This window comes from Globicephala melas, chromosome 11 (genome assembly GCF_963455315.2).
Source record: "Globicephala melas chromosome 11, mGloMel1.2, whole genome shotgun sequence".
Classification (NCBI taxonomy): domain Eukaryota; kingdom Metazoa; phylum Chordata; class Mammalia; order Artiodactyla; family Delphinidae; genus Globicephala; species Globicephala melas.
The window spans coordinates 13686299-13709065 of NC_083324.2; the positions used below are offsets into that span (position 1 = coordinate 13686299).

Genomic DNA, 22767 nt, shown 5'->3' on the forward strand with positions numbered 1-22767 from the left:
ATATTATCTGAAGACATAGTGAGAAGAGTGGCATGTTGGTACATTTTCACAAATTGTGTTAATGTCAGACTCAATAGCAGATTAACTGAATTCTCCTATTTGTCTCTGCATTCAGTATTATTTACGTGTTATCACATGCCAGGCAGCCTCTGAAAAACTCTACTGTACACCTGTGAAAGACTGAGAGTGACAGGTAAATATCATCTTAGTATTATAATAAAAATAGCTTGGATCTGACCGGCCACCCGAAAATCTTGGTTATCACCCTGACCAGGGTTCCCTGGATCAGACTTTGAGAACTACTGTAAGAGGATGCCTTGGAAGCAGAGAGAAGCAACACCTCACTTAAACAGAGAGATAAAAAGAAAGAATAAAGGGCTTCCCTGGTGGCGCGGTGGTTGAGGGTCCACCTGCCGATGCAGGGGACACGGGTTCGTGCCCTGGTCTGGGAGGATCCTACATGCCGCGGAGCAGCTGGGCCTGTGAGCCATGGCCGCTGAGACTGTGCGTCCGGAGCCTGTGCTCCGCAACGGGAGAGGCCACAACAGTGAGAGGCCCGCGTACCGCAAAAAAAAAAGAAAAAAAAGAAGAAAAAAGAAAGAATAAGAAAACATGTATGAGCAAAATTCGGGGGGGGGTGGAGGTTTTCATAAAACGATTTCAGCTTAATCTTCTCTCCTACAGAGTAAATAAAAGATCTCTGCTTTGCAGGGGAATCACTCTTTGTGATTGTTTTCAGGGTTGGGGGATCAGTGAGCGTGGGCTGAGAGGAGTGGGTAGGGATTGGGTAACGCAGGCTGGTTCATCCCCCTGGAAAAGCACCTGGGTCCAGAGAACACGTAAGACGCAAGCAGATCCAAACACGTTTTTCCCTGAGTTTAATCTATGGACTTTTGAGGGCAGGCTCGAGGTTCTCAGGAGCCACCTACCTCTGTCCTGGCACCAGCCTGAGAGAAGCAGAGGTGGGACACACAGAGAGACACCTACTGAGAGCACAGCGTGAACCCCTGGATTCAACTATGCCTAAACTGAATCCAGGGAATGTCAATTATACAATTAAAACTGAAGGCAAAAGACAGTATCTGGAAGAAAACACACTCCTGGCCGAAATAGAGAAAGGCGCAACTTAAGTTAGTGTCTTATGCTTCTGGACTAGAAAATGGGAAAGTTCTGATAAAGTTCATGTCACAGAGAATACGTACATCTGGTGAAGTACAGTGTGTGTGTGTGTGTGTGTGTGTGTGTGTGTGTGTGTGTGTGTGTGTGTGTGTGTGTGTGTGTGTGTGTGTGTGTGTGTGTGTGTGTGTGTGTGTGTGTGTGTGTGTGTGTGTGTGTCTGTCTGTCTTAGGAGAAAAATACTACAGATACATTGTCTATTTTCTCCATCATTCCTCTCCTCTGCCCCCACCTTCTGTTCCAAAAACTTAAGCTTTCTGAGCCAGGCCAAAACTGAGGCCCTGGAACTCTACACCATACTCTACACAGTGCTTCTCAACTCAGCACAATATTGTCCTTTCCCTACCAGAGGACAATGGACAGTGTCTAGAGACATTTTTGATTGTCATGACTTGTGGAGGGGGTGTTACTGGCATCTAGTGGATAGAGCCCAGGGATGCAGCAAAATATCCTATGTTGAACACGACAGGTCCCCAGAACAAAAAATTATCCAGTCCAAAATGTCAACAGTGCTAACGCTGAGAAGTTCATCTCAAGGAAATAACCTTGGTTTGAGAATTTCTGTTTTTCTAGGCTAGCACTCTCTGAATTGCCAGTTTACTACCTAAATTTCTACAAACACCCAGACAATATTATTAAGCCCGGTATTAAACTTTACTATTTCCCGAAGCTGTTTGTATTCATATTATATTGTTCAAACTATTCTAATTCGAGTCAATGCACTAACGGGAGTATACACAGATACATGAGTGTATATGTGCTTGCTTATTCAAATCAGGGTGTCAATGCCACAGTTACTTTGACCACAATGTGCCAGGACAAAAAATAAAATAAAGCATCAAAGAAACTTAACTTAATGGATGGACTATTTATTTAGCTTCAAAACATGTTCATTTGGTTTGAGGCACACTCTGACAACAAAAAGAATGGGTGATCATCACTACCGAGGAGCTCTGAGAAATGGAAGAAAAAGAGACATCTAAAAGTCTACACACACAGCTTAATATAACTTGAAGCAGAATGACGCTTCATGGGAAAACTCTGAGCTTTTGTTTGCCAGCTTCCATGAACCTCCAGGAGACCACGGCATGCAAATATGTTCTCCCAGATCCCACAGTTTCCATCCATTTCAAAATCCTCTCCTGGCTGTCCTTCTCTCTCCTTGTCATTTACAGTCTGTGCCCCAGAGACAGGCTAACGGGGCTTGATTTTGTTACCCCAGCCAGCACTCCTATAGGACTCTTCATCCTGTAATCATCATTGTTCCAGCAGTCCATGTCTATGAAATTAACATGGAAGAGATTGATTCTTCAGGTATGTGTCTGCTGCTATTGACAGTCAATCCAGATCACTCCCTCCGAGGCAAGACAGCTCAGGCACGAAAAATACCTTTGCTTATCAAGCTGAGGCTCTGTGCCAGTGAGATGGCAATTTTGGGCCCATATGACAGCAGCCAGAATGAGCTAGGGCGCTTAGGAGAGTGAATTTTGGTAACCCTGCAGTATTCCATTAATCTGAAATCCACTAATCGGAGACCTCAAATTTTTCTCCATTTTAAAGCTCTGATCCATTTACAACATTACATAAACACAGTACCTCAGTTAAAAATAGACATTGCTGGTAGCATGTTTCAGGCATTTAGATTTTCAGTATCTTAGGATCTCAATTTGGTTTTTCATTTTAAAATATATATTTATTGTGGTAAAATAAATTTAAAGTAAAATTTGCCACTTTAACTATTTTTCAATGTATGATTCAGTGGCATTAAGTTACATTCACAATGTTGTGCAAACATCACCACTATCCATCTCTAGAACTTCTTCATCATCCCTAAAAGAAATGTTATACTCATTAAACAATCACTCCTCAGTCCCTGGTAACCTCTATTCTACTTTCTGTTGCTATGAATTTGTCAATTTTAGAACCTCAGATAAGTGGAATTTTCTATCAAAATGTACCCTTTTGTGGGACTTCCCTGGTTGCACAGTGGTTAGGAATCTACCTGTCCATGCAGGGGACAAGGGTTCAAGCCCTGGTCTGGGAAGATCCCACATGACGCGGAGCAACAAAGCCCATGCGCCACGACTACTGAGCCTGAGCTCTAGAGACCGTGAGTCACAACTACGGGGCCCGCGCGCCTAGGGCCCGTGCTCCGCAACAAGAGAAGCCACCGCAATGAGAAGCCCGCGCACTGCAACGAAGAGTAGCCACTGCTCGCTGCAACTAGAGAAAGCATGCAGCAAGGAAGACCGAAAGCAGCCATAAATACATACATACATACATAAATACATAAAAATACCCTTTTGTGTGACAGATTTCACCAGCACGTTTTCAAGGTCCATCCATGTTACAGCATATATCAGAAGTCCATTCCTTGTTAAGGTTCGATAATATTTCATTATATGGATATATTACATTTTGGTTACCCATTCATCTGTTGAACATGTGGGTTGGTTTTACCTTTTGGCCATTCTCAATAATGCTGCTAACATCATAGGTGTAAAAGTATCTGAGTCCCTGCTTTCTATTTGAATTTTGATTCATTTTTGCTCATTAAAAAGAAAAAACTACCTGACAGCTGTAAAGTGTTACAAAGTAAGATAATCTAGCGTTCTTTTTTTTTTTTTAATATGATCTTATGTGACTCCTTGTGGCACAGGTAGAGATAATTTTTACAAATACGAACACTGCCACTTGGAGAACTTCAGTTATTTTCCAAAGCATATACAACAAATAAGTACAGTTGTTGGTAATATTCTTTCAACTTTCTATGGCCACCCAAAATACCTGGTCCTTATCAGCAGATCACGAACGTGGACTTTGAAGAAACAAATAATATTCCCTTTCAAAGCAGCTCACTACATCTTTGGTTAAGTTAAAGTGAAGGTCAAATCACTTCACTATATATCATAAGACTCTTCTCTCTCTTTTACCACGAACAGCCAAGTGACAGAGCAGAGCTAGATATAATGATTCTGAAGTTTATGTGGCCACAAATGTCCTTCTTAACCATGTCAATATATTTGGAAAACTGAGATACTAGGTTGTATAAAACGACGACTTCAGAGGCAATCTAGCTGTGACGAGGCTAAGAACAAAAGGAACGTAGGTTTAAAGCTGATATAAATAAAAATACTAACAAAATAATGGTACTGAAAACAAAGATTGCTAAATGTTACAGTAACTGCATACCCAAGAATGAAATTTTGGAAACCTTATTTTAAGACAGCAGCTCTTCTAATTTAAACAATTGCAGAACTCTACATTTCTAAGATGTTTACTAAGTCTTGGTCACTCACGTAATATTACTTTATTGAACTCTCATGGCCGTTCTTTGGGGACAAACTGTTATTTCCATTTAAAGCTAAGGAAACTAAGAGTTTCAAATAACTCTCATGGGGGCACATGGCTAACGGTGGAGGTGAACTTTGAACCACTATCTATGTGACTCCTGAGATAAAGCTTTTTATGACTGTGCTATCTGCAATTGGCCCAAACCACATTTCACAACTGGGACAATGCTTCAAGCAAGTATGTGTTTATGAGGGAGATAAGAATTAACGTGCCTTGTCAATTAAAATGGGTCCCCTCAGAGCTATGAGATGGAGCCTGCTCAGCCTGTGTTTGACAGTTCCCGCATTATCTGGTATTTCTCCATTCTGAGAATTTAGCAACCCAGCGTGGCTCCACGTGGATTCATCTACCGTTTCTTTCAGACCTCTCCCCTGAGCTTCTAACGTTGGCTGTTTTACTGAAATATAAATATTTTAGAAGTGAAACATATCTAGAATGTTCTAAAGAGAGTTTCACTGTTGCTATTGTAATTATTCTTAATTATCACTATTGTTCCCTTTGGAGCAAGTTAACTCAGGGAGCACTTATGCAATCTGCCTACAGAAAATCACTGAGCGTAAGCTACGAAGGAATTATCAACCAAATGTAGACTCCTGTGTTTCTTTTTCCTGTGCACCGGCAGTAATGATTTTAGAAGTCAGCAGTATACATGGTTTGGAGTTCACATTGATATTTGCTTCACGATAATTTATGGCATCCCAAAACTGACACCATCAACTTAGAATGGTAGTCTTTATTAACATGGTAAATTAAAATGGAATACTGACTGATGTCTTGAGTAAAATTAATGTGCCATTAACCTTAACTATACCAATAAAGTTATTTCATGAAGGTCAACTACAAGAACAATTTATCCACCTGGGATACACAGCAAATATATATTAACTCGATGTTAACGTGGAATGTAGATGTTAAAAGGGAAAGGCAATTGAAACTAAATATTAAAACCTTGGTTGAAATAAAAATCATAAAGGTTTTTGATTTATGACACATAAGCTCTATTAGTTCAGGATTTCCTATCCCCTATCATCACTGATGTTGTTTCCTATCATTTGTGTTGATGAGTTTTAAGTAGCTGGGACCAAAGTTTCCTTCTCTAAACCACATTAATACATCTTAGTTACGCTGACAAAGAGCAGAACATTTTTAAAGCTTGAAGGGTCACGAGAGATAATTAAGTTCCACCTTCTCATTCTATACATGAGGAAACGAAGATCTAGAGATCCTGAAGCACAGAGAGAAGAACAGAGCCTCAGTCTAACTCGCACTCCGGAATTATACCCCCTACAACCTGCTTGATTTTCATTCCAGCTTTCTCTTTGCTAAGGCACTTTCTCTCCTTTTGTTCTCTAACTCTGACAGATTGTAGAAGACCAACACTTTTTTTTTTTTGGCTGCGTTGGGTCTTCATTGCTGCGTGCAGGCATTCCCTAGTTGGGGCGAGCAGGGGCTACGTTTCGTTGCGGTGCACAGGCTTCTCATTGCAGCGGCTTCTCTTGTTGCAGTGCACGGGCTCTAGGGGCACGGGCTCAGTAGTTGTGGCGCATGGGCTTAGTTGCTCCACGGCATGTGGGATCTTCCCCGAACAGGGATCGAATCCATGTCCCCTGCATAGGCAGGTGGATTCTTAACCACTGCACCACCAGGGAAGTCCCAAGACCAACTTTTAAAGTAAGTAAAATAGAGGTAATGATGCCTAATAAACAGATGTATTACGATGGACAAACCAAATGTTCTTGAAATCTTACTTGAAAACTGTAAAAAGTTATATTTTATATTCATAATAGGAATAATTGTATAACTATATTATTTTATTGCAAATATAAATATATATATTTATTATAAAAATAAAAGTAACTTTTAAGCCATTGAAAAAGTTGAACTCTCCTTTGAAAAGTCTCTTCTTTTTTAAGTAGCCCAGAAGAATACAGGCTTTGAGACCGGGAAAATGTGGTTTCTAGGCAAGTCTCACTCAACTTACTGGCTACCATTCCTGAATATCTCTGGATGTTCTAGATGTCTAAAATCATTAACAGTAATATTTCTCTTATATGGTAGTTGTGAATATTAAATAATATATATAAAATACGGGACAATACTTGGACCCTAGTATACATTTGATAATTATGGATAAATATTAATTTTCATTTCTCTTCCTTTTGAATCTTCCCTCTTTCCTTTGAATATGTATAATTAAATTGCAAAATTTTAAATAGTACTAATATGCAGGCACAAATCTGTACTTACAAAATTATTTTATTACAGTAGAGAGCGACTTAGTAAGCTTCTCTGTAACGTAAGCAGACAACTTAAAGATACAAAACAGTAAGTAAATCTGCTCACTGAAATGGTACCACACACCCCTAAGCATTCTCAGTTAAAACGAGTATGTGCAGCTCTCACATTAGGAGGAGAGGAATATACCAAAATCTGGATTAATCTTAGAAATGCTTCAGGGGAGAAGAACAGAGTCATCCTATTCAAGGGAGAGCAATGCTGATGTGTTAAAAGACACTTTGCTACATCCCAGGTATTCTGACAATTTCTGATGGAGGCAGGGTCAAGCTCTTCTGGTACAAGTTACCTTTCTGATAAGGATAATTCTAATAATATGTATTTCCAGCACATTAGGTCCTTCAGTATATACAGGATGTATATTCACATGATGATATATCAGCATATTCAAGCCGCTACTTTTAATGTACCAGATCACACTAAGATTAACACTCAAATTAATTTTGACTTAAATCGAGAGAAATACAAAACAACGGGGAAAATGAAGTTAAAAGACAAAGTGTTCTGAATGGAGTCCTAGAGGACATACCGAAGACATGTGTACTGTTGATGCGAAAGTAAGATAACGCTTTGAAACAATATTACTCTTCTCAGAAAAAAGGGATGCTAGCTTCCTGGACCACAGACTCTGAGGGCTAGCACATCAGTCTTTTTAAAGAAATTACTAGAATGCTGTGTTTGGTTTACTGTCTCCCACGTTGCATTTTACCAACTGTATCAAAGCACAGAGTGTAACAGCTCCAATTTCTTTCATAGCAGCCACACTGTGTGAGCAAAATTGACAGATTAACTAGAAGAAAGCTTCTGACGTCACTAGAAACTATGACTGCCCATTAGAACAGAATGGTAGACCAAAGAACACACGGAAAGGAATGGTTTGGTGATCCACTGCGCCAGCACCAGTTACGATCTGAATGTGAGTAGGAGAGGGTCCATCCAGGAATGATAACCTGGACAGTGGTGCCCAGCACTCACTCTGGGTGAGGATAAAGATCTGGATTAAAAAAGTAGGTATTGATTTTTCTGAGTACTTCAGCTATTATTCTGATGAATCCCTCTGGTTGCTAGCTTATACTAAAATATAAACAACATAGATATCTGCTTCTTACATAAATTAATGAGGTTAAGCTAAAAGAAACACCAACTGCTTCACAAACAAGTACCACTGTTAATTGAGTTCAGAAACGTACATTTGTCCTTTTTATGATAATCTGTCAGGTCTAGATTCAGTGGGAAGCACTATACCTCACATTTATACAGAAACTATACAGTGTGTTTGAGACATATCTGCCGTGTGGTCCATAGAAATAGAGAAGACTGCTATTATGACACCTGTTTTAGAAATGAGTGACTTAGAGGTCTGCGAGTTTAAACGTGGTGACTAACAGCAGAGAAAATAAGGAAAGTGGTAGTGTTCCTGTTTGTGGGATGAAAGGAAGGTGTGGGCAGGAGGAAAGAAGTCCTGAAAGAGAAATCAAAGGAAGATACACATTGGCTCAACCTCAATGTAATTTGCAAGTATTTTCCCCTTTTTTGAGTTATTTACTTTAAAAGTTTGTATCAATACACCTTTAAAAGATAACTATGGATAAATTAAACCTTTCAAAGGGCAACTGCAATGTTCACGTTACTGGGAAGATGTGGTATGATATGCGATGATTTACGTTTTACTTATGGATGAAATGGATAAAAACAACTTCACAATAGATCACAGCTGATGCCTCTGTTACGGAGCATTCCCTCAGGGAAAGGGCTGTCAGAATATTTACCATAAACTGGAGTTTTAATGTGTCTGTTACAATTATTTAAATCATCAGCAATCTACACTTTAAGACTTTTTTCTCCAATCATTTAGTATAATTTGACCTTCTAGACTTTAAGTAAGACAGATAAGTAGGGGGTATGCCTCAAATATATCTTGAAAGGGAATGTCCTTTTCAAACTGAAATTTTACTGTCAAACAGATGAATTAATACATACAGATCATGTATAATGAAAGACTTTAAACATCAGAGTGTTTAATATCTACTTACTGAAAACTCACCAAATATTCTACTGATATTTTTATCTATCAATGTAGCTATCTATCAATGTATCATGTTACTGGTTTCACCAGTAACATGAAATTATGATGCAAAAAAAGGGAAATATGTCATATTAAAAAGATAAGCCACGTCTTCAAAATTAATTACTAATAGAGCCTATAGTTTGCAGGTGGAAACTCAGAGTCACACAAACTAAATGATTTACCAACAATCATCCCTGGTAATTCCATAACGCAAATTGAAGCCTCCTGATTCTTGATCCATGAATTCTTCTGTTATATAAGGAAAATCCTAATTGGCTAAAAATAGGCCAGTTCAGTGTATCTGAACATATTTTCTAGTTCTATATTTGAGGAAAATTCTCACTGTATCCTCACATGGGGTTAGGGTTCTCCATAGGGTCTCTTTATAAGCTCACTGCTATCGTTCATGAGAAATCTACCCTCATATCCTCATCAACACCCAAAAGCCCCATATCTTAATACCATCACCTTGGGGGTTATGTTTCAACATATAAATGTCGAGGACACAAACATTCAGACAAGAGCATTGTGCATGCCTCTAGTCTGACAGAGGTTTCAGAATCAACACCATCAACACCAAAAGCACTGACTTTTATTCAGTGTCAGACTCTGCACCAGGTGCTTCTAGATTATGCCACTTCATAAAGGACATTTGTTAGTTTGCCCTCTATTTCCGTGCTCTGAAACAATTATGTAACATAAAGTACACATGTATCATTAATTTGAAGTGGTGTATCCATTAAGATGGCATCCCAGTGTCATCCCATTGGGGATAACTATGACAAATTTTACATTTTTTCCAGATTTTTTTTTTTTTTACTTGGGTCAATTTATATAATTTGTATTGCTCAAAAAAATCATTCATCTAACATTTTTAATATCTTCTGTATTGATATAACCCCCTTATAATTATGAATCCAGTGTATATGTTTTCCTTATTTTTTGTGCATGAGACATTTGAACAATTTATGTATGTCTTGATTTTTAAGTCACAGCTCTCAGATTTATCTAATTTCTTTTCTGGTTTTGCATTATTTAATGATGTTTTCATTATTTTCTTTACTTTTATAGCTTTATTATCTATTTTAACTTTTCAAGTTGAACATCAACTTAACTTCATTAATAATATGTCATATGATGACATTTTATTTAAAGCTATGTATTTGCCTGCAAGTACAATTTTGGTCCTACTTCACGGGCTTTGACATATAGTGCTTTTATTTTTGTCATGTGCTTAATAGTATGTGACTCTAGTTTCTAATTTTAGTTTGTATTTTATGTATGTCCACAATATATGAAAACAATCTCAGTCATAAACACATACACAGAAACAGGCACACAAAAACAACCAACCAAAAACCCAGATGCTTGCACCTAAAATACCTGGTTTAGGTCAACTCATCTGAAAATACAGGTTTCTGTAACATTTGAGAAAAAAATTAGTTTATTTTCCAAAAACTATGTTCTTTGTACTTATGATGTGATTTGTATTACAAAACACAAATATTCCAGAAAGCACAAATTTTATTATTAGAAAGGACTGAACCATCTGGGTCACATCACCTTTTACATGAAGAATCACAAGTATTATATTACACAGATTTCAGGATCTACCAGGATGGATTTCCTCCTGGCTTACTGGGATGCAGAATTTCCTGTAGATCTTTGTAACAAATTAGCTGATAACTAAGACGTTTAAATCATCCAGAACAGCTAGGTTATAGCCCAATATGATTAAAATCAAGGCCTTAAAGCAATTCATTTCTGATTCACGCTCTATGTCTAATGTTTGTTGGCAATGTTTGTTTACCACAATTATTCAGGGGTATGAAAGAGAGTATCAACAAACATTTCCAAAATCTCCACAACAGTGAGAAGGGAAGTAAATTAGGCACTGGTTTTTAAAGCTGTTTTAATCCAAGTGTGATTCATGTCACTTCTATTCATATTCCATTGGCCACAGCAGTTGGTCTGGCCTCATTTTTGGGAGAAGTACAACCCTACCATGTACCCAGAAAGACAGTAAGAATAAGAATATTGCATAAAATTAATTCTGTACTTTTCCCTCTAGCTTAAAAAACTGCTTTTTCTCATGGCATGAAACCCTCACATTTTTCATACACCCAATCGATGACTATTTCTTAAGTGCTTACACTATACCAGATACACATCCCTGATTAAGAATCCTCTGAGGGGCTTCCCTGGTGGCGCAGTTGTTGAGAGTCCGCCTGACGATGCAGGGGACACGGGTTCATGCCCCGGTCCGGCAGGACCCCACATGCTGCGGAGCGGCTGGGCCCGTGAGCCATGTCCGCTGAGCCTTCGCGTCCGGAGCCTGTGCTCCACAATGGGAGAGGCCACAACAGTGAGAGGCCCGAGTACCGCAAAAAAAAAAAAAAAAAAAAAAAAGAATCCTCTGAATTTCATACCTCTGGAAAATATCAAAGGATTGCCTGAAATATTCTGTTATGTTTAGAAGAAGGGCAAAGAGTTTTAACAAAGAAATATAATTGCTTGGAAAACATATTTCTATTCAACTACTCTTCATATGAGCAATTTTCCAAATAATTGTCTAGTCATACGGTTTTCCAAAGTATTACAAATGTGTACCAGCCGTTGCTCTGACATAACAAACTTGCTGTATAGACGCAAGACGAGATGCACACTCCTCACTCCCCTGAGCATGTCAGAGCACTGAAGAAAACCTACTGAAATGCTATTCCTGCTGAGTGACCAGGAAGAGCATCAGTTATTTGTTCTCACAGGTGCACAGCTGCACTCTGACAAGACTGTTTCAAGTAATACTCCATTCACTACTTTTACTGCAGATGATAAAAAGTAGAACGGCAAAGAGTTATTAAAAGCCTCAATAGAAGGAAAACCCAACAGTGCCTGTGTCAGTGAAAGGCCTCTCTGATTCTTGTCAAATACCTTTCTGTTTGATATATTTCTTCAATGGTTCCAAGAAAATAATGAAGTAAATTAAAATCAATGTAAAATTACAAATCAAAATCTCAGGTTGACAGGAAGACAGAAGTAAGAGCATTTCAAATCAAGGGAAAATATACATCACCGACTCATCCACAGTGCTTTCCTTTCTGAAGAGACTATGACTCATTCCTGCTGCTATTGCTAGGTGGGACAGCTTGAATCAGGAATGGAGAAACAGCCTTCAATTAGAAATTCATTGAAATTTGTCAGATTCATTAAGACATTAATGTCACTTCAAGGGGGAATGGTAGGTATGTTTTTGATTCAGTCTGCCTCTCTGTTTCTGATATTTTCATTCTAGGCTACATTCCTTAGCTGTTATTTTTCATCCATTAAGAAGGAAAAAAGTGTGAAAAACAGGAGGATAAAGTCAAGGGAGGCTTTCTGTTTATAAATCAAACGTGAAAATTTCAAAACACATTCACTGCATTGAAAGACAGGTTGAATACCTATCATTTGAGAGTCAACCAGATTTGTGCACTTGAGCACTCACAGTAAGAACATTTTATAGCATTTCAATGGCAATCCTTCTATTTCTATAGGATAAGATAAAACAAGTAGGAGCAGAGACAGAGCAAGTCCTAGATGGTGGAGTGTTAAAAGGCTTTCATATCCACAGATAACCATGGTAACTTTAGTTAAAGTATCAAGGGACACCTAAAGACACACAGATGTTTAATATGCTACTGGGGTATGAAAGAAACCATGTTTAAAGGGAGCAAACAGTGGTCGAACATTTGCTACAGCTGATGGCATCAAACTAAAAATAAGGCCGTTATATGATGAAGCAGTATGTGCTAGGGTGAAAAAGTGGGAATGCAAATCCTTATGCTATAAATGTCTCTCTAGTAGCTTTGTAAGTCATAGAAGACATCACTTTTAGGAATAGTGAATGACAGACAAACTGCATTGTTCTCCCCTGTACATTCTGTACTGATGGCAAAAACTTAGGTAAAAGTTTCTTCAGGTAGTTCCATAGCTCCACAGTGTCATTCATGATCAAAGCACCACAATGTCATTCATGGAAATGCATCTCTTTAAGAGTGGGAAACTTGAAAAGCACCTAGAAATTTAGTTGAAGACAGGCAAAAGCCAAGTCATTTGACTGTTATGTCCAACACTTGTCCCTTTTATCACGAAGTCTCAATCCAGAATATATTTTCCACTCATGCAGCTGGTTCCCAAAACTCTAACATTCAGAAGCTCTTGGGGTGTTTAACTGGTTTCTGATAAATTTTTCACATATTCCATCTGGCAACTGAAATATGTTAGCATAAAAAGAGTTATGACATGAAAGTACCCACATACTATCAAGTGTTTAATAAAAGTTAGTTTTTACTACTACTGTTTCATACTATTTTATAGGTAAGCAGGACTTATTTAAGTGTGTAAAGACAACATATAGAAGCAAGAATGCCAGACTTCAGCTTGTCCAGGAGACCTTCCAAATATGGAAAATACAGGTGGCAAATGGTTTCTCCTTGACTCTATTTGCCCAGTAAATATAGCTTGCTCGATCCACAACAATGCTTTTAAAATCTAAATTAGTTTCCAGAAGTTTAAAATTGAGTAAAACCAAAAAAAAATCACAATTCTAACTTCTTTTGTCATACTGGAAAAACTGACATCACTAGGACTCCATTCTGTAATGACACTACCTACCTAAACCAAGTCGGGTATTCTGTTGAGCTCCTGCCAGGTGAAGGCCTGGACTGCAGGGAAGATAATGGAAATGGAAAAATAACTAGAGTCACAAACAAAACTGACATAAGACACATAGAAAACAAATATAAGAGAGAGCACCAGAATCATAACTAACTGCTGAATAATCATCAACAGGAAGATGATGGAACTCACCAAAAAAGATTCCCCACATCCAAAGACAAAGGAGAAACCAAAATGAGATGTTAAGAGGGGTACAATCACAATAAAGTCAAATGCCATAAGCGCTGTGTGGGTGACGCACAAACTGAAGAACACTTAAGCCACAGAAGTCCACCCATTGGAGTGAAGATTCTGAGCCCCAGGTCAGGCTTCACAACCTGGAGTCCAGAAACGGGAGAAGGAATTCCCAGAGAATCAAACTTTGAAGACTAGCAGGATTTGACTGCAGGACTTTGACAGGACTGGGGGAAACAGAGACTCCACTCTTGGAGGACACACACAAAGTAGTGCACACATCAGGAAACAAGGGGAAGGAGCAGTCACCCCATAGGAAACTGAACCAGACCTACCTGCTAGTGTTGGAGGGTTTCCTGCAGAGGCGGGAGCGGCTGTGGCTCACCACGGGGACAAGGACACTGGCAGCAAAAGTTCTGGGAAGTACTCTTTGGCATGAGCCCTCCCGGAGTCCACAATTAGCCCTACCAAAAAGCCTGTTGTCTCCAGTACCAGGTCACCTCAGGCCAAACAACCAACAGGCAGGGAACTCGGCCCCACCCATCAGCAGACAACTGGATTAAAGTTTTACTGAGCTCTACCCACTACCAGTCGCTCCCATTAGGAAGCATGCACAATCCTCTTAGACGGCCTCATCCACCAGAGAGCTGACAGCAGAAGCAAGAAGGACTACAATCCTGCAGCCTGTGGAATGAAAACCACATTAACAGAAAGACAGACAAAATGAAAAGGCAGAGGACTATGTACCAGATGAAGGAACAAGATAAAACCACAGAAAAACAACTAAAGGAAGTGGAGACAGGCAACCTGCCAGAAAAAGAATTCAGAATAATGATAGTGAAGATGATCCAGGACCCCAGAAAAACAGTGGAGGCAAAGATCGAGAAGATGCAAGAAATGTTTAAGAAAGACCAAGAAGAATTAAAGAACAAACACTTAGAAGAATTAAAGAACAAACAGACAGAGATGAACAATACATAAGTGAAATGAAAAATACACAAGAAGGAATCAATAGTAGAAAAACTGAGGAGGAAGAACGGATAAGTGACCTGGAAGACAGAATGGGGTAAATCACTGCTGCAGAACAGAATAAAGACAAAAGAATGAAAAGAAATGAAGACAGCCTAAGAGATCTCTGGGACAACATTAAATGCACCAACTTTAGCATTATAGGGGTCCCAGAAGGAGAAGAGAGAGAGAAAGGATGTGAGAAAATATCTGAAGAGATTATAGTCGAAAATTTCCCTATCTTGGGAGAGATAATAGCCACCCAAGTCCAGGAAGCGCAGAGAGTCCCAGGCAGGATAAACCCAAGGAGAAACACGCCAAGACACATAGTAATCAAATTAACAAAAATTAAAGACAAAGAAAAATTATGAAAAGCAACAAGGGAAAAATGACAAATAACATACATGAAAACTCCCATAAGGTTAACAGCTGATTTCTCAGCAGAAACTCTACAAGCCAGAAGGGAGTGGCACAATAGATTTAAAGTAATTAAAGGGAAGAACCTACAACCAAGATTACTCTACCTGGCAATGATCTCATTCAGATTCAACAGAGAAACCAAAAACTTTACACACAAGGAAAAGCTGAGAGAATTCAGCACCACCAAACCAGCTCTACAACAAATGGTAAAGGAATTTCTCTAACTGGGAAACACAAGAGAAGAAAAGGACCTACAGAAACAAACACAAAACAATTAAGGAAATGATAATAGGAACATACATACTGATAATTACCTTTAATGGGAATGGATTAAACGATTCAATAAAAAGACACAGGCTCACTAAATGGATAAAAATCAAGAGGCCCACTTCAGACCTAAGGACACATACAGACTGAAAGTGAGGGGATGGAAAAAGATATTCCAAGCAAATGGAAATCAAAAGAAAGCTGGAGTAGCAATACTCATATCAGATAAAATAGACTTTAAAATAAAGAATGTTACAAGACACAAGGAAGAACACTACATAGTGATCTAGGGATCAATCCAAGAAGAAGATATAACAATTATAAATGTTTATGCACCCAACACAGGAGCATATCAATACATAAGGCAAATGCTAACAACTATAAAAGTGGAAATCAACAGTAACACCATAATAGTGGAGGACTTTAACACCTCACTTACAGCAATGGACAGATCATCCAGACAGAAAATTAAAAAGGACACACAAGCTTTAAATGACACAACAGATCAGAAAGATTTAATTGATATTTATAGGACATTCCATCTGAAAACAGCAGATTACACTTCCTTCTCAAGAGCATATGGAACATTCTCCAGGACAGATCACAGCTTGGGTCACAAATCAAGCCCCAGTAAATTAAAGAAAACTGAAATCATATCAAGAATCATTTCCGACAACAACACTATGAGATTAAAAGTCAATTACAGGGAAAAAAAAACCATAAAAAACACAAACACATGGAGGCTAAACAATATGTGGCTATATAACCAAGAGATCACTGGAGAAATCAAACAGGAAATCAAAAAATACCTAGAGACAAATGACAATGAAAACACAATGATCCAAAACCTATGGGATGCAGCAAAAGCAGTTCTAAGAGGGAAGTTCATAGCTATACAAGCCTACCTCAAGAAACAAGAAAAACCTCAAATAAACAATCTAATCTTACACCTAAAGGAACTAGAGAAAGAAGAAGAAACAAACCCAAAGTTAGCAGAAGGAAAGAAATCATAAAGATCAGAGCAGAAATAAATGAAATAGAAACAAACAAAACAATAGCAAACATCAGCAAGCCTAAAACCAGGTTCAATAAGAAAATAAACAAAATTGATAAACCATTAGCCAGACTCATCAAGAAAGAGGGAGAGGACTCAAATCAATAAAATTAGAAACGAAAAAGGAGAAGTTACAACAGACACTGCAGAAATACAAAGCATCCTAAGAGACTACTACAAGCAACTCTATGCCAATAAAATGGACAACCTGCAAGAAATGGACAAATTCTTAGAAAGGTATAACCCTCCAAGACTAAACCAGGAAGAAATAAAAAATATGAACAAACCAATCACAAGTAATGAAATTGAAACTGTGATTAAAAATCTTCCAACAAACAAAAGTCCAGGACCAGATGGCTTCACAGGTGAATTCTATGAAACATTTAGAGAAGAGCTAACACCCATCCTTCTCAAAATCTTCCAAAAAATTGCAGAGGAATGAAAACTCCCAAACTCATTCTATAAGGCCACCATCACCCTGACACCAAAACCAGACAAAGATTCTACAAAAAAAGAAAACTACAGACCAATATCACTGATGAATATAGATGCCAAATTCCTCAACAAAATACTAGCAAACAGAATCCAACAACACATTAAAAGGGTCATTGCCATGATCAAGTGGGATTTATCCCAGGGATGCAAAGATTCTTCAAAATACTCAAATCATTCAATATGATACACCGTACTTACAAATTGAAGAAGAAAAACCATATGATCATCTCAATAGATGCAGAAAAAGCTTTTGACAAAATTCAATACCCATTTATGATAAAAACTCTCCAGAAAGTGGGCATAGAGGGAACCTACCTCAACATAATAAAGGACATATATGACAAATCCACAGCAAACATCATTCTCAATGCTGAAAAACTGAATGCATTTCCTCGAAGATCAGGAACAAGACAAGGATGTCCACTCTCACCACAATTATTCAACGTAGTTTTGGAAGTCCTAGCCACGTCAATCAGAGAAGAAAAAGAAATAAAAGGAATCCAAATTGGAAAAGAAGACATAAAACTGTCACTGTTTGCAAATGACATGTAACTATAGATAATCCTAAAGATGCCACCAGAAAACTAGTAGAGCTAATCAATGAATTTGGTAAAGTTGCAGGATACAAAATCAATGCACAGAAATCTCTTGCATTCCTATACACTACCAATAAAAGATCAGAAAGAGAAATTAAGTCAACAATTCCATTCACCATAGCAAAAATTTAAAAAAGTAAATAAAATACCTAGGAATGAACCTACATAAGGAGGTAAAAGACCTGTACTCAGAAAACTATAAGACACTGATGAAAGAAATCAAAGATGATACAAACTGATGGAGAGACATACCGTGTTCTTGGATTGGAAGAAACGGTATTGTGAAAATGACTCTACTACCAAAAGCAATCTACAGATTCAGTGCAATCCCTATCAAATTACCAATGGCAGTTTTTACAGAACTAGAACAAAAAATCTTTAAATTTGTACGGAGACACAAAAGACCCCAAATAGCCAAAGCAATCTTGAGGGAAAAAAACGGAGCTGGAGAAATCAGACTCCCTGACTTCAGACTATACAACAAAGCTGCAGTAACCAAGAGAATATAGCACTGGCAGAAGAACAGAAATATAGATCAATGGAACAGGAAAAAAAGCCCAGAGACAAACTCACACACCTACTGTCAAGTAATCTATGACAAAGGAAGCAAGGATACACAATGGAGAAAAGACAGTCTCTTCAACACATGGTGCTGGGAAAACTGGACAGTTACCTGTAAAAGAATGAAATTAGAACACTCCCTACACCACATACAAAAATAAACTTAAAATGGATTAGAGAGCTAAATGTAAGACCGGACACTATAAAACTCTTAGAGGAAAACATAGGAAGAACACTCTTTGATAAAAATCACAGCAAGATCTTTTTTTACCCACCTCCCTGAGTAAGGGGAAAAAAACACAAACAAATGGGACCTAATGAAACTTAAAAGCTTTGGTACAGCAAACAAAACTATAAACAAGACTAAAAGACAATCCTCAGAATGGAAGAAAATATTTGCAAACGAATCAAGGGACAAAGGATTAAACTTTAAAATATATAAAGAGCTCATGCAGCTCAATACTAAAAAAGCAAACAACCGCATCCAAAAATGGACAGAAGACTTAAACAGACATTTCTCCAAAGAAGACATACAGATGGTCAAGAGGCGCATGAAAAGCTGCTCAACATCACTATTTATTAGAGAAATGCAAATCAAAATTACAATGAGGTTCCACCTCACACCGGTTAGAATGGGCACCATCAGAAAATCTACAAACAACAAATGCCGGAGAGCGTGTGGAGAAAGGGGAACCCTCTTGTGCTCTTGGTAGGAATGTAAATTGATACAGCCACGATGGAGAACAGTATGGAGGTTCCTTAAAAAACTAAAAATAGAATTACCATATGACCCAGCAATCCCGCTACTGGCCATATACCCAGAGAAAACCATAATTCAAAAAGACACATGCACCCCAATGTTCACTGCAGCAGTGTTTACAATAGTCAGCTCATGGAAGCAACCTAAACGCCCATCGACAGAGGAATGGATAAAGAAGATGTACATATATACAATGGAATGTTACTCAGCCATAAAAAGGAACAAAATTGGGTCATTTGTAGAGACTCGCTGGACCTAGAGACCGTCATACAGAGTGAAGTAAGTCAGAAAGAGAAAAACAAATATCGTATATTAACGCATATATGTGGAATCTAGAAAAATGGTACAGATGAACTGGTTTGCAAGGCAGAAATAGACACAAAGATGTAGAGAACAAACATATGGACACCAAGTGGGTAAAGTGGCGTGGCGGGGGTGGTGGGATGAATTACAAGATTGGGATTGACATATATACACTAATATGTATAAAATAGATAACTAATAAGAACCTGCTCTATAAAAAGTAAAATTCAAAAAAGCACATAATAAAAAGGTAGACATAAATCCTATCTTATGAATAATACCATTAAATGTAAAGAGATTCAAAGGTACAGGGCTTCCCTGGTGGCGCAGTGGTTGAGAGTCCGCCTGCCGATGCAGGGGATATGGGTTCGTGCCCCGGACCGGGAGGATCCCACATGCTGCGGAGTGGCTGGGCCCGTTAGCCATGGCTGCTGGGCCTGTGCGTCCAGAGATTGTGCTCCGCAGCAGGAGAGGCCACAACAGTGAGAGGCCCGCGTACCACAAAAAAAAAAAAAAAAAAAAAAAGAGATTAAAAGGTAGAGATTTGCAGAATGGATTAAAAAAAAAAAAGATCCAACTGTATGCTATCTACAAGGGAAACAAAGTGGATTCAAATGCACAATAGGTTGAAAGTTAAAGGATGGAAGATGCTATACCCTGCATATGGTAACCAAAAGTGATCTAGACTGGCGTTACTAACATCAGGCTTTAATACTTCAAGCCAAAAATGTTACTAGCAATAGAGGAATATTTTCTAATGAAACATGGCCAAACTACCAGGAAAATATAATAATTAATAAATATATATGCACTTAAAATAGAGACCCAAAGTACATAAACGGAAACTGAGAGAAGTGAAAGGATAAATAGACAATTCAACAATAGCTGGAAACCTCAATAGCCCTCTCTTTCAGGAGTGGAAACAAAATTAGAAGGCCAACAAGAGAATGGTTGATTTTAACAACACTATAATCAAACTAAACCAACAGAATCTATAGAACACTCCATCCCAAACCAACAGAATACATATTTGTCTCAAGTGCAAATGGAAACATTTTCTTAGACTATAAGAGGTCTCTAAGCTATTTAGTACACTACAGACTATATATAGACTACAAAAGGTCATGAAACAGGTTTCAAAAATTTAAGAGAACTGAAATCATAAAAAAATATGTCCTCTGACCACAAAAGAACGAAACTGGAAATTAAGAACAAAAGCAAATTTGGGAAATTTGCATGTATGTGGAAATTAAATAACTCTCCCAAAATAACCAGGAGCTCAAAGAAGAAAGTACAAGAGAAATTACTTTGAGATAAATGAAAATGAGGACACAATATGGCAATACCTATAGAATGTAGATGAAGTAGTGTTGGAGAGCAATTTAGAGCTGTAAATGCCTGTGTTAAAAAAGAAGAAACATTCAAATCAATAAGCTAACCTTCCACGGTAAGACAGTGGAAGCACAAGAGCAAAAGAAACCTAAATGTTACCAGAAGGGACGAGATAATGAGGACTCTACAGAAAATAAATTAGAGAAGAGTAAAACAATAGAGAAAATCAATGAAACCAAAAGTTGTTTCTGATAATAAAATGGACAAAACTTCAGCTAGATTGATTAAGAAAAAACTGGAGAACATTCAAAATCTAGACCAGTCAAAAAAAAGTGGAGAAGATTCAAAATCCTAAAATTAAAAATAAAAGAGGGGAGACTACATTCAAACTCCCATATATTTTTTTAAACTGACTGTAAGGGAATGCTATGAATTCCTGTATTCCAAGAAATTAGATAACCTAATGAAATGGATAAATTCCCAGAAAGATATAAAACTACTAAAACTGCATCAAGAAAAAATAGAAATTCTGAATATAACCACTAAAGAAACTGAAATGGTAATAAAGAAATTCCCACAGAGAAGTCCATGAACAGAAGACTACACTGGTGAATTCTAGCAAATGTTTAATGGAATGCTGTAAAAATATATATATAAAAGAAGTGGGAGCACTTCCCAACTCATTCTGTCAGGCCAGTATTACCTTAATACCAAAACTAGTTAAGGACACCTCAAGAAAAGAAAATTACAGATTAATACCCATTATGAAGATCAACAACAACAACAAAAACTTCAACAAAATACTAACAAACTAAATATAGCAAGGTATAAAGAGAACCTATGACCTAGTGCGTTTATCCAAGGAATACAAGGTTTGTTAAATATATGAAAATTAATCAGTTTAATATACTATATTAATATATTAAAGGACAAAAGCCACATGATTACTTTATAGATGCATGAAATACATTTGACAAAATGCAACACCCTTTCGTGATAAAAACACTAAACCAGGAACAAGGAAAAGAAAGGATTTTACTCAACCTGTTAAAGGGTATCTACAAAAAACCCACAGGAAACAACATACTTATTAGTGAAGGGATGAAAGCCTTCCTTATATGGTCATAAACAAGACAAGAATGTCTGCTCTTATGATTAATATCCATAGACAAGAGTGTTCTATTCAACACTGTATTGGAGGTTCTAGCCAGGGTAATTAGGCGAGAAAATGAAATAAAATGCATCCAAAGTGGAAAGGAAACAGATTTGAAGATGACATGATCTATACAGAAAATACTATGGAACCCACTAAAAATATCTATAAGATCTAATAAAATATCCAAGATAAATAAAAAGTACATCCACTTAAAAACTTGTACACAAATGTTCATAGCAGCATTATTCATAATAGTAAAAAACGGAAGCAATTCCAATGTCATCAGATGATGAAGAATAAACTGTTGTATACCATATGATGCAGTATTATTAATCCATAAAAAGGAATGAAGTACAGATACTTGCTACAATATAAACGAAAATGAAGCACAGTGCTAAGTGAAAAACCAGACCCAAAACCCTACATATTTTATACTATTTATGTAAAATGTCCAGAATAAGCAAATTCATAGAAGCAGAGTATAGATTAATGATTTCCAGGGGCTGAGGGAGAGGCAAGCGTGGAGTGGCTACTAATGGACCCTGAATTTCTCTTGGTTTGGAAAATATTCTGGAATTAAACAGTGGTGATGGTTGCAAAAGTTTGTTATGTTATATGAATATTTCAATATGAAAGAGGAAATCCACAAAAATATTTTTATGAAGGTATCAGTGTAATTTATGAATTAGCCTGCATAAAGCGGACTACGCAAGAGGAATGTAATATCTGGCAGCTAAGACATCAGTCCAGGACAGCAGAGAAGCTGAATCTGGCAACTGGTAAAGCGCTTTACTTAGATATTAAACATTAAGTCGATATAAAATAATAAGCAAAAAAGTACATAGAAAAGTCACTACCAACAAAAAATTTTTTTAAGCAAAATAACTCCCAAAGATTTCCCTGAAGCAAATATACTGTAAAAGAACTTTCAATTAATTCCCAGAGAGGAACAATTGATTTCAGCTGTTAAATATGTCTCCTTTCTTTAAACAGAGTCCATTCCCTAATATGTACTGCCAGGCTGGGCTGTTA

General features: G+C 37.6%; 1 protein-coding gene across 6 annotated transcripts in view; it reads right to left on the reverse strand.

Annotated features, from left to right (window-relative positions):
* Nucleotides 1-22767, reverse strand: part of CNTN4 (contactin 4) — a 973761-nt gene that overhangs the window by 741598 nt on the left and 209396 nt on the right. The gene's annotated exons all lie outside the window — the stretch shown is intronic.